This window comes from Crocuta crocuta, unplaced genomic scaffold, assembly GCF_008692635.1.
Source record: "Crocuta crocuta isolate KB4526 unplaced genomic scaffold, BGI_CrCroc_1.0 scaffold260, whole genome shotgun sequence".
Lineage (NCBI taxonomy): Eukaryota > Metazoa > Chordata > Mammalia > Carnivora > Hyaenidae > Crocuta > Crocuta crocuta.
In genome coordinates, this window is record NW_027527525.1 from 1754736 (window position 1) to 1768229 (window position 13494).

Below are 13494 nucleotides of genomic sequence, written 5' to 3' on the forward strand. Positions count from 1 at the left end.
CCACGTGGCAGATGAAAACCCTCCCACCACTACAGACTCACACTCCACAGGACGTGAAACTTGTCCCTCCCCCTCCCTCCTTATGGCCACTGCATACTCTTTAGCAAACCACAACTGTACCCCCCTCCCCCCCGACCACTTCACATTCCATGAGATGCCTCAGTCCTTCCTTCCCACAACTACTTCTCATCCACACCAAGCACCAAATCTCTGCCACGGCCACCCCACACTTTATAGTCATCCCCAATCATCCTTCCCACACGCCTAGATATTCCAAGAAAAGGCAGTCCTCCTTCCAACTGCCGCCTCGTACATGGCAATGAACCCCAATCCTCCCTCCCCATAAGCCCCTGACGGTCCAGAGCCAACCCAACGTGCCTACCACAAAACCACTTATTGCTCCGTGGTAAGCACCAACCCTCCCCCCCCTTTAACCTTGTCACACTCCATAGACAGCCTCATTCCTTCTGGCCACACCACACTTCCACCCTCCCTGCTCCCAAGTTAAGCCCGATCCCCTCATCCACAAAACCAGTTTACATGTGACATTAAGTAGATCATTCCTCCTTATAACCACATCCCCTCTACATAACTCCCAACCTTCCCTCCCCAAATACTTCACACCCTTCACACCCCATGGTAAACCCCTTCCCATCTCAAATACTTGACACTTCCCAGTAAACCAGGAGGCTCACCCACCACAACCTCTTCACAGTCCACAGTAAAAACCCTCAAGTCCTTCACCAAATCCTCCTCTCCACAGCCCTTTGACACCTACATGGACCTTCATGCTTTCCTCCATCCGCACAGTGCACACTCCACAGTGAACCCCCACCTCTCAAAACAGCTTCTTTATACTCCAAGGGATACTGCAACTCACTGACTCTCTGAGCCCCTCCATTTTTCACAACGGGCCCCAACCCCTCATTCACCCACTCTTTGCTCACACCATGCGGTGCACAACCAGCAAAGGTAATACTGAGCCAGCAAGGTGAGGCCATGTGCATTTCTCAATATTTAAAAAAGCCTGAAAGATATTCCACATTAATTTGTAGTAATACTTTATAAACTGACTAAAATATTAAATAACCTGGGCTTCAAGCTGGAATTACTGCCTGATTCCTGTTGATCAGAAGGTTTTTTTTTTTTCTTTAGCAATTTGTATATCTCTACTCAATAAAAATTGGGAAATGAATTAAGTAATAATGGAAAATTACCATTATTTGTTTGTGGATCAAATCCTTTTGAAACACTGGATTCCTGAGCAAAAGCAACAAAAGCGACATTCCTTGTGATGAAAAGGTCCATGGACACCAGCACTGCAGCCCACCTCTCTGTTTTAGGAGTCAGTCTAGAGCGGAGAGCAAGTCTCCAAGGCTCATGGCTGGGCAGATCCAGTGCTCTGCCAGCCTGCGCAGGGGGGATAGGCATCTTGCACCTTCACTGGTTTCATTCCCTGTGTACCTATTTATCAGTGAATTATCATCTTCTGAGTTAGTCTATTGTCCCAGCCATTATTTTCAAACTTAACAATCACTGATACTTCTATTTTTCTTTCTCTCTTTTTCTCTTTTCTTTCTCTCTCCTTCCTTCCATCCTTCTTTCTCTTTCTTTCCTTTCTTTTGTTTGTTTCTTTTCCTTCCTTCCTTCCTTCCTTCCTTCCTTCCTTCCTTCCTTCCTTCCTTCCTCCTTCCTTCCTTCCCTCCTTTCCTTCCTTCCTTCCTCCCTCTCTCTCTCTCTCTTTCTTCTTTCCCCTTCTGTTTAACTAACACTGGCCACTGCATTAGAATTAGTCATTTGCTGACTATGCCAGCCAGCAGCCTCATAATCACAGCCTTGTCATAGAGCATGGCTGCCACAGTGACTGGAATAGAAATGGAAATAAATGAAGTGTTATTTTCCCCATCCTGAAACTAGAGAACTGCATCAAGCTCACAAATGTGAACTTGGGGAAGGAGTTTTCAAGTCCAGCAAAGGCTTTATAGTTAGTGAGCCTGGCTGGAAGCTGGGTAAATCCTGACTGATGGGTTGTATGGTGTGACTTTACTGGAGTGTGTCAGAAGCAATGCCACTACAGGTGGCAGGGCACACCGGGGAGGAACAAGCTAAGGCGCATCTCGGTGATGTTCCAAAGGATGATTGGAAGGGTATGGTGATGGCTGGAAGTGATAAGCCTCGGTGTTTGTTTATACCTTACTGGAAAGCCATGTAAATGAATGGAAACTTCCTGGCAAAATACCTTGACTTGTAGCAACTTCACTGCCATTCCTGGATGATAATGTAGAAGTCAGGTTTGCCCACACCCTGTTCATCACAACCCTGGAGACAACTGTCTCCCTGGCCATAAGAGAGCTCAAGTTTATGAATGGAAGCAAGAAGCATTGAATGTGGCTTTTAGTTAGACACCATGGGGAACCAGAGCCTTCCATAAACTGTCTCAAAACACCTTCACACAGCTTGGTTTGAGTCAAGTCCTTACCATCAGGAGGTTCGCCAAGAGCACCAGGACCATGGTACTTATATAATTAAGACTGAGTCGGCAAGCAGTGTCAGGGTGGCCTGTGTGCTGACTGTTGTGTTAGAGGCATCCTTGTGCTTATTCATAAAGACATTCACTCATTCAGTAAGTACTTACTGAAATCATGGTGCCTGCCAGGGATTGTGTAGATCTTTGCAGATACAGCAGTGAGAGAAGCCCAGAGCATGTCCTCAAGGGGTTTCAACTCAGGTGCAAAAACACAGATGTATGTAAACAGATTATTACACTATCATGTGACAACTCAACCTGTAAGCCCCTCACCCAGCTTCAGTGGATAAAGAGGGAAGACTTCTGGAGGAGGTGGCCCTTTTGAACTTATGTCGTAGAGGTGTAAAAGTTTGCCCAGTTAAGAAGCAGGGAGGAAGGAGAGGGGAAGGCATGCGAACAAAATTACCTAGAGAGAAACCATCTGCCATGTTAAAAAGAAAATCACAGGCCCAATATGGAGCCACTGATGCTTGGCAAAATCACCAAACCAGGGCTTCATGCCTAACCTAACTGCAGTTTCAACTTCCCCCAGAAAGGCAGTCTTAATGGATCAGTCAAGAATTTTCTGTTTGGTACCAATCAGGTCATCAGGCTCCTGTCACATGGGCCCTCTCCAAATCCCAAAGGAAGATGAGGTCATCTGCACAATAAGGCCCCCTGGCCTTCTCCCTAAGGGAAGGTGACCTTGCCTGAAACAGTCCTCTCTTTTCTTTTGCTAATTATGCCTTGCACCACCCTCTTTCCCATAAAAATCTTCCATTTTGTACAACTCCTCACAGCATCTTTTTACTTGTTAGCTGGGATGTTGATTGATTCATGAATCACATAAGCCAATTAGATCTTCAAATATACTTGGTTGAATTTTATTTTTTTTAGCAGCTATGAGGCAGGGTTTGTTAGGTGTTGCTGGCAGGGAGAGAAGAAAGGGGCCAGGGTATTTAAACTTTTTATGCCAGGATGAAGGGTTTGGGTACTGATGAGAACCAAAAGTTACTCTTTAAGAAAGTTGCAGTCTCATTAGGGAGGTAAGTAGTCTATTACATATAGTAATCTGATACATATGTCATAGTTATCATATAATATATGTGATATTTATATCATATTTATCATATATACATGACATAATCTGATATATATATGAGAGACTGTGAGTGCCCATCATAGCAGAACTCCAGCTGAGTTGAGGGAAGAAATCCAAGTATCAGAATATCAGTCTAGTGAAATAGAACAGATGTGGATTTAGGGTTCCTTCCAACTCTGAGATACTATGATTCTGTGTAAACTTACTGAGCCTCCATTTTCTCTCCTGTAAACGGGAATTATAGTAATGGTAATGCCTCCAGCATGGGGTAGTGGTATTTACTGCAGTGTCTGGAAAATTCTTTTTTTTATGTTTTTTATTTTTCAGAGAGAGAGTGAACACACGTGCAAGCCTGGGGAGGGGAGGGGCAGAGACAGAGGGAGACACAGAATCCGAAGCAGGCTCTAGGCTCTGTGTTGTCAGCACAGAGCCTGAGGCAGGGCTCGAATTCACGAACTGTGAGATCAGGATGTGATCCGAAGTGGGACGCTTAACGGACTGAGCCACCCAGGCGCCCCTGTCTGGAAAATTTTAAGGGCCCAAACTAGTGGCTATGAGTTTGGTTGAATGATGAGGTAGAGTCTTTGTAGAGCTATATACTGTGTAAGAGCGGCACAAAGGCCATTAGGGGTATACTTGCTGTGCAGTGCACCTAGACTTCAAGAGAACTAAAAATACAATGGAGGCCATGGCATCACTCATCAGATTGTTTTTGTGTGAGGGGATAGTGAGGTGAGAATTTAAGAACATCTGGGCAGAAAGGAGGACATTGAATGCTCTACGAGGAAGCAGTAGATACTTGTGAAAGAGCTGTAGGCAATGACTGAGGCACCGCCAGATGCATAGATTTTCCATTTAATTCTCACAGCAACCCTGCAAGCTGATACTACTGTATCCTTTTTACAGTTAAAGAAACGATGGCTCAGAGGAGCCAGTGACTTATTCAAGGTTACAAGGTAAATGGAGACATGAGAAGTCATATCTGGAGTCGTCTGGCTCCAAAGCTTGTGTTTTGAACCAATCTGATGCATGTCACCTGTGTGAGGGCATGAGCCATCGGTGAGCACGGTCGGTGTGGGAGGTGATTAGAAACGTCTTTGCCTGGAATAGCTGCCCTTGCCTGCACACACAGAGAGGATACAAACGTGTGGGAGGAGTTGATTGACCACCTTTGGTGCCAGGGTCAGGAATGTAGCAAGCATCTGATAGAAAATGAAAAGCTGTTGAGGGCTGGGAACAAGGCAGTGGGTGAAATGGTCAGAGCACAGCTTCTGGAGACAGATTGCACAGGTTTAAGCCCCAGCTTTGCCAATTGCCAGGTATGCGATGCTGAGCAGAGGGACCATTAGAGGGAAGAAAGGTAGAAGCGACATGGACAGAACAGCTCACATCATGTTTACCTGTCCTGGTCCCTCAGAAGGAGCGGGCAAGGACCAATGAACTTCAGAGAAAACAGTGTTAGGAAATGTGCCGTAGCAGGTACAAAACTTGCTGTTTGGACAAACAGAGAGAACAAAGAACAAAGCACTCTGATGAACTAGACTGATAAGCCCTTGATTAGAACAAGAGGAAGAGAATAAGGGGAAACCACCACCTTGAAGATGTAGCCAGTGGCAAAAATGCAGTGCAAAACAAACCTGTTGGGTTGCCTCGATTTGTAGTGATTTTCCATAAGCACTACCGAGATCTTCATCCAAATTCAGGTTCTACAGCCCTAACAGATGCTGACGGGCCAAGACTACACTGATTCTGGAATGAAAAGGTTGGAATTTGAAACACAGGTTCTACCAGCCCCTGGTCACCATGTCCTTCAAGGTATAGCACATCTCTGAATGTAAGTTATCCTCAGTAAAGTGAGGCAATGCCTGACTTAACTCGTGCAAAAGTTGTATTACCTGGAGGATGGAAAGGCACTTTGCAACTTACGGTAGGATATGAAGAATGACTGTCATTATTATGGTAACAACCTCAGTATAAGCGACAGTCATTCTTGTGTCAGCTAGGTTCTTTTGTGTACCTTAACTACGCATAGGAAACAGAGAAATAAATAACTGATGTGACTGTATATACTTTTCCCTAGGAATAGAGTTGGAGAAAATAGATCTCTTGGAACCTAGAGTAGTGATTCTCAAAGTGTGGCCCAAAACTAGTAGGGTCAACATCAGCATTACCTGGCAACTTGTTAAGAATGCAGATTTGGGGCCATGCTTTTGAACTATGGAATCAGAAAATCTGGTGGTTAGAACCAGTATCTATTTTATTAAGTTTGATAACCATTGACTTAGAAGGGAAATGTGATTATCTGGCATGACCAAACAGCTGGCTAGGTTATGAGAAATATTCCCAATATGGAAGAAATTGGGACTTTGCTGATGAGCTCAAATTACATAACCTACACAGTGATCTAAAAAGCCAGATCTAGAAAAAGCTAGATCTAAAAGAATATAATCAAGGTGGAATTAAAAAAATAGTTTTGTTAGGGTCATCTGGGTGGCCAGTTGGTTGAGCATGTGACTTCAGCTCAGGTCATGATCTCATGGTTTGTGAGTTGGAGCCCCACGTCAGGCTCTGACAAACAGCTCAGAGCCTGGAGCCTGCTTCAGAGTCTCTATCTCCCTCTCTCTCTGCCCCTCCCCTGCTAATGCTCTGTCTCTCAAAAATAAATAAATGTCAAAAAAATTTTAAGAAAAAGTTTTGTTAGAATGTCATCTTTCCTCTCTGCAGTGGGTTGACTAGTGTCCCCCTAAAATGCATGTCTACCCAGAACCTAAGAATGTGATCTTATTTGGAGATAGGTTCTTTGTAGATGTAATTAAGTTGAGGTTTTACTGGAATAGGGTGGGCCCTAAAGCCAATTACTGGTGTCCTTACAAGGTGAGGGAGATGTGGAGACAGAGAGACACAAAGGCTTGGGGGAAAATGTCATATTAGGTTGGAGGCAGAGACTGGAGTGATACATCTACAAGCCAAGGAACACCGAGGACTGCTGGCCACCACTGGAAGCTGGGGGAGGGGGGCAGGGAACAGATTCCCCCTCCGAGCCTCCAGGAACCGGCGCTAACACCTTGACTGCAGACCTCTGGCCTCCTGAACAGTGAGAAAATACATTTCTGTTGTTTTAAGCCACCCAGTTTGTGGTACTTTGTGATGACAGCCCAAGAAAAGGATCAGTTTTAGGGGCGCCTGGGTGACTCAGTTGGCTAAACATCTGACTTTGGCGAAGGTCATCATCTCGTGGTTCATGAATTCAAGTCCTGAGTCAGGCTCTGTGCTGACAGCTTGGAGTACGGAGCCTGCTTGAGATTCTGTGTCTCCCTCTCTCTGTGCCCCTCCCCTGTTTGTACTCTCTCTCTCTCTCAAAAAACAAATAGACATTAAAAAGCAAAACAAAATAAGAGGATCTCCTCTAAAAGCAAGCATTTCTCAACAATTCAACATTCTGAAATGACTTCACGTTTCCCCAGTCTCTCACATTCTTGATAATTCTTCTCTTCTAAGCGTAGTTTTTTTCCCCCTTGGGTCATATCATCTTTGACTATGGCCCATGCTTTTATTTCCAGGTGGACCCTATCTGTGAGGTGTCAGATATTCTGATTCAGATGTTTAAGCACCGCATGGAGATACGGTGTAGAATAGTGGGTAAGGTTTGGGCTTTAGGATGATTGATAGCCAGTGTGACCTTGGGGACGAGGAGTTATTTAATCACCTGGTGCCTCATTTTCTTCCTTTGCAAAATGGGGAGGAATTAGTACCAGCCTTGTTATAATGTTCATGGACTCAGTGGTTAATAACTCAAATGGTTAATAAGCACATAGGCGATGACCCTGACATAGTAGGATATGTGACAAATATTAGGTTCCTAACATTTTGTGGTAAGTACTTAACTCCATTTGAATATCTCACATTAACTCATTATTCTCACCCCTTAATAGTGGCCATCCCCACTGTTTCCAATCTCAGTGTATGATCTCACTGTTCACCTGGTTGCTTAAGTCAAGTACATAGAAATTGTTTTGATGCTACCATTTCCCTTACCCACTGCATCCACCATCATGTAGTTCAGTGGTTTATATATCTCGCAAATATAATTAAGATCTGTGTACTGCTCTCTGCCCCTATAACTTCCCTCCAAGCTCTCTTGCTTCTCATTTGGACTGTAACACTGATACCTTGCCTAGTATCGCTCTCCCCCTTGTCTTTTTTAAAAAAATTTTTTAATGTTTATTTTTTGGGAGAGAGACAGAGGGCGAGCAGAGGATGGGCAGAGAGAGAGAGAGAGGCACAGAATCTGAAGCAGGCTCCAGGCTCCAAGCTGTCAGCATAGAGCCTGATGCGGGGCTCGAACTCACAAAGTGTGAGGTCAATGACCTGAGTTGAAGTCGGATGGTTAACCGACTGAGCCACCCAGGCGCCCATGTCCCCCTTTTCTTAAGTGAATCGATTTTTCACAGTGCAGGAGACGAATCTTAAAGAGAAAAATCCAAGTCTGATCACGTCATTCTACAAATATTTGTTGATTGAGTGAATGGAGTTTCCCCTGATACTCTGAATGTTCCATGACAAGAGGAAACTGACTTGTCTCACTGTTGTGTTCTGCCATCTACTCTTCAGGTTTAGTAGCCCCCAAATAGATACTTGCTTAATGAATTGATGAATGAACAAAGCAAAAACATCAGCAAGAATGGAAAGAGGGCTCAGGCTTCATTGTTCTCAGTGGATAACACCATTTCTCCTTTGCTTTCCACACCACCATGAGCAAGAGACAGAAAGGACTGCCTTAGAGTTCAGGGAAGACCCTGAACCCTACCTCCCCCTACAATCCACAGCCTTACCACCAATGTCTTGGAGGCCATCATGCCTTGATCTTCAACTCCATCAGACACGACATGAAGAAGCTTAAGACACTCAGGTCATCTTTCTCCCCCAACCATTCCCCCCAACAAACCTCTTTATACAATCTAATCTGGCTGCCTCTTAACCTCTGCCCCGTTCTCAGATCTTCCCACTGTGCTTCCTGCCATTCTAGGTCAGTCATCAGCGACACCCTTACATCTTTAACCTCTTCTTTATGAATTGTTACACCTTTTTGCTCTAACAGAAACACAGATACCCCTGGAAATCCTGTCTCCTGATAAAGCCATTTTAATTTGTAATTGTTTTGCCTCCCTGTACCCTTAACCTGAAGGCAGCATGAATATCATTGTTACCTCATTACAGCATCCGCTCTTCTTCCTTCCTCTCTGAAAAGCTACCTTAAAGTCATGTCATCTGTCTCTACCATCCATTACCCCCCTTGTTATAGGCACCATTGGACCTGTGAACCATGCCCGCCCAACCCCCCTTATTCTCTACCATTTGTAACTAACTCATTCTTATCGTCTCAATTTCTATTCAGATCATACACTGGTGATTCCAATATCGGTGAGGATAATCCTTTCAGTAATCTGGTCTCTTACTTCTTTTACCAGCCCTCCCTCCTCCTCAGATCTTTGCATTAAAATAATCGTCACCTCTGTTATCTCAGCTTCAAGCATCCCACTCTGCCCCTGCCATACTCTGTCTTTCCAAATTGCCATTCCAGGTCCTCGACTCCATAAAGCTTTGACTGCATAGTGACTGGCAATCTCTTGACCTCATTACCTATATAACTGGGAATGTAGAAGAAAACAGAAGACAGTTTTCTCCTCTCCTCACCCCGCTGCCCAGCACTTCTACCTTGTGTGTATCTGCACTATATACTTTCTCCCAGTTAGCGTGAATGAATGTCTGTGTTTATGTCCAGGAATAGTTGCTACACTTTTGCACCAGAGCCCATCCCTTCCAGCTCTAGTCAAGGATATTGCTCTGGTAAGCATCCATTATCTCTCCTCCACAGATGTTTTTACTAGCCAGTCCAGTTTTGGTGTTCTTCCTCTTGTTTTCTTCCCCTCCCTCAGCCAATTCTCTCTGTTCTCCTCTCCGCTGGATTCTGCTTGATAAACCATCCTTCTTTTATTAGAATTTAAATGAAACAGAGAGAAAGGGCAAATGAAGGAATCTCATCAAGCCTTTTGGAAACCTTCACGCAAGTCATGTCATGGTCACTACTCTGCTTCCTGGATTCTTTGTTTATTCCTAGGCATCTTGGCCCACCAAACCTCTCCATAAGTTTCATGGTAATTAAGCTTTTAAAAGTTTTTTTTTCTAATTATGGATAAATATCATTTGATTTCACTCATATGTGGAGCTTAAGAAACAAAACAAAGAAACAAAGAAAAAAAAGACAAAAAAACCCCAGACTCTTAAAAATAGCAAGAACAAACTGGCGGTTGCCAGAGGGGAGGTGGGTGGGGGGAATTGGGGAAATTGGTGAAGGGGATTATGAGTACTCGTATCATGATGAACACTGAATAATGTATAGAATTGCTGAATCATCATACTGTACATCTGAAACTAACATAACATTGTATGTTAATTATACTTGAATACAAAAGTTTTCTTATGAAAATTTCACACATTTGTAACATGTAGAGCCTCCCATGTTACCTTCACCTCTAGCTCCTCAGATCCTTGTTCCTTTTCCCTTTGCTGCTCTACAATCAATGACTTTTTTTTTTTTTAATGTGAGAGCAGAACCAGTTTGAACACCAGGACTTTGTTGCTCTGAGTTCTAGAACACTGTTTTAAAGAATATAGTGAGACAATGGTATGGAAGTCAATGCTTTTGATATGCTAAGAGCTGACTGTGTTAACAGACGAAAAACCAAATAAAAACATTCTATGATATCCATGGAGGCAGAGGTTGAAGGCTGCTCTTGAAGCTGATTATAGAGCATCATGAGAACACCACTTCGATGCGGGGAAGCCTTCACATGCAGGAAGGAGATGGCCCCTCCGGTGGTGGACGGGTGTAGGTACAGAAAAAGGGAAACAAATGGGGCAAAGCATGACTCTCTGAGCTCCACCTTAGCCCTAGTGTGAATGTCATGCTGGAGGATTCTGAAACCTAGTATCATTTAGGAGACTTTGCCATCAGAACTCGGTTACCTGCATCCTTATGCAGAGCCTTGGGAGTCTATGAGCCCTTCAGAGAAGCCCCATAATCAGCACAAAGCTACCAAATACTGCGGTTCAGGAGTGGTGGGGACACAGAGGGGCAGAGGCCACCTCTCACACACTACGTGTGCCCCATGTAGAGAGAGCCACAGTGCATAATTGCCACCATCTCCCAGAGGGCAGGGAGATCCTGAGCTTAGAGGAGGCCCGGAGTCGATAGGAGGGCCCTGCAGGATGTGGACCTTAAGACTGAGGCCATAGCAGCATCTGCCTTTGGCAGAGGATGCCAGCATGATGGCCAGGGGCCAAATGAGAGCATCTGTGCTGCCAAGGCAGTGCAGAAGACAGGGTGGGACCCAGACAGCCCTCCCCTGGTACCACAAGGCTACACAGCCTTCTCTCTTCACACCAGTGTCCTCTTGGGACATAGGAAGAGAATACTAAAGAAACCCCAAAAGACATACATGCATCTAAAAGAGCCTGAGGTTACCTAGAAGGGACTGAAACCACAGCCTCCCCTGGGAGCCTATAAGCTCTTCAAGGACCAGTGCTAGGTTTTATCTGTTTTTGTGTCCCAAGCAGCTGGTACAAAACCTTACATTGAAGAGTACCTCTGTAGAGGACCACTGAATAATGAATGGACAGACTTAATAACATCATCAATGTCCACAGCCTTGCAAAAGACTGGAAAGATAGGACTGAACTCACAGAGAAAATGACAAAGTGAGAAAGGCAGATGTCTGTCCTTTGGTTTCTAAACAAATTGTAAGAATATAGGGATGAGAGCCACTTTCAGATCCTGTACTATGAGTGAGAAACCAAATTCAATTTAATGCAATAACATTACAAAAATTTTGTAGACATGAGCAATATTTTAATATAAAAAAGAAAAAGGTGTAATTTTATTTTATTTTAATTATATGAAATATTTGTTTTTGAGAGGAGGAGAGAGACAGACAGGGTGTGAGCAGGGGAGTGGCAGAGAGAGAGGGAGAAACAGAATCTCAAGCAGGCTCCAGACTCCAAACTGTTAATACAGAGCCCAATGCGGGGTTTGAGACCATGAACCACAATATCATGACCTGAACTGAAGTTGGACACTTAACCGATTGAACCACACAGGCACCCCAAGAAGATATAATTTTAAAAGGAAGAGGAGGTAAAGGAGAAAAACACAAACCAAAGGCAATCTTGGGTTGTATTAATAAAAGCAGAGTACATAGGTTCGGGGAGCTGATAGGTTCACTAGACTTCCCACTTGTAAGTCGGCATTCAGAATACGGGGCTGGCTCTGGGTACCCCATAATGAAGGAACAGTAAGAACCAGAAGCAAACCTTTCCTGGCCTCTGGGAGGATGAGACCAGCTGGAGGACAGCCCAGTTGTCTCTGCTGTGAAAATCCTAAAGTAGCCAATTGACCTTAGACATGTAAGTGAGTCCAAACAAGATCAGCAGAGCTGTCCACTCAACCCATGGCTGACTGCAGATGCATGGGTGAGCCCAGCTGAACCCAGAAAAATGGCCCAGGTGACCTGTAGACTTGTGAGCAATATGAATGCTTATTGTTTTAAGCATTGCCTTTTGAAATGGCTTGTTATACAGTAATGACTAATATTCCACTGGAGTCAGGGAGACATTATCTACTGTTGTGTGAACTTAAATTGTTGACACTATATGTACTTATATACTAATTGGGAGGACCCAGTGTCATAATTTATATTAAATAGTCTTCATAGTGACCAGCACATAGTTAATACTCAACAAATTTTGTCTATTGTTAGTATTTTCACAAGTAAGTTGGAAAAAAAATACCAGTGGGGAAATAAATACGCTGCTTGAGAATAAATTCCATGACATGCATTCTTTCACACAACAAAAAGGTGAAATAGTTATTTCTTCATCTTTTTTTTGGATATATTTCTTTTGAGAGAAATCTCTTCTTCTACACTTGTGTGTACCAGGCACATGTCCAAACAGACACAAAGAGCTATAGATGATGACACTTACCTCCTTCTTTATGACAAATGTGCACGTTCTGTGTTTTATGGATTCTCCCATGAAGGCTCTTTCTCTGCCTAGATGATGATGGGTATCAAAACTTAGAACTATTCAGGGCCAAGGACATAACATATTCTTGTAAACTTGAGGCCTTCCTAAGTGGAAGAAGAACAGAAGGAACAAAGAAGGTCATTTTATGAGAACATGGAACAACAAAAGAAGGGCTAAATATCATACTTTCTAACAACATCTAGAAAAAAATCCTCCCCAGAGAACTTTATATATTATCTCATTCATAAATTCCAGAATCCAAAGCATGAACGTAACGTCTCTTTTTCAGTAAGGGTGAAGGTGTCACACATCAAATAAGTAATGATTCAACTTAGCATTGCAAGGGACAAATCAGGTCTAAATGTTGGCCTTTTAGTCTAGTCACCCATTTTATTTCTGGATCTTTCCAAATGCTTTCTTGCATTCATGGTCAAAGACTTCTGCTCCTGAGAATTTTGCTACTTCATAAAACAGCCTGTTTCATTAGTTTTGACTTATGAGACAAGAATTCAAGTGCAATTAGTTCATTTGGGAAGCTATCCCAGTATATACAGTAGAGGCATGAAGAAATGACATTTGGGATTGGCTGGGAAATGAGGATAGCCACGTTTTTAGTTAAATGATAGCTTTAGATTATTGGGGTTTAATCCTGCTCAGAAACCCTAGGAATCTCACAATTGCCTAATCTGAGGGATGAGGTAGTTGAGGTATTTAACCACCAGATTGAGCAATTATTGCTTGTATCTGCTATTGAGAGGAGTTCATTCCAGGCAAGGGAAAGTCTGGGATTGCAGAACAATAT

At 43.5% G+C, this 13494-nt stretch overlaps 1 long non-coding RNA gene across 4 annotated transcripts in view; it reads left to right on the top strand.

Annotated features, from left to right (window-relative positions):
- The window catches only part of LOC144231622 (uncharacterized), a 438506-nt gene that overhangs the window by 406648 nt on the left and 18364 nt on the right, over positions 1-13494 (top strand). The gene's annotated exons all lie outside the window — the stretch shown is intronic.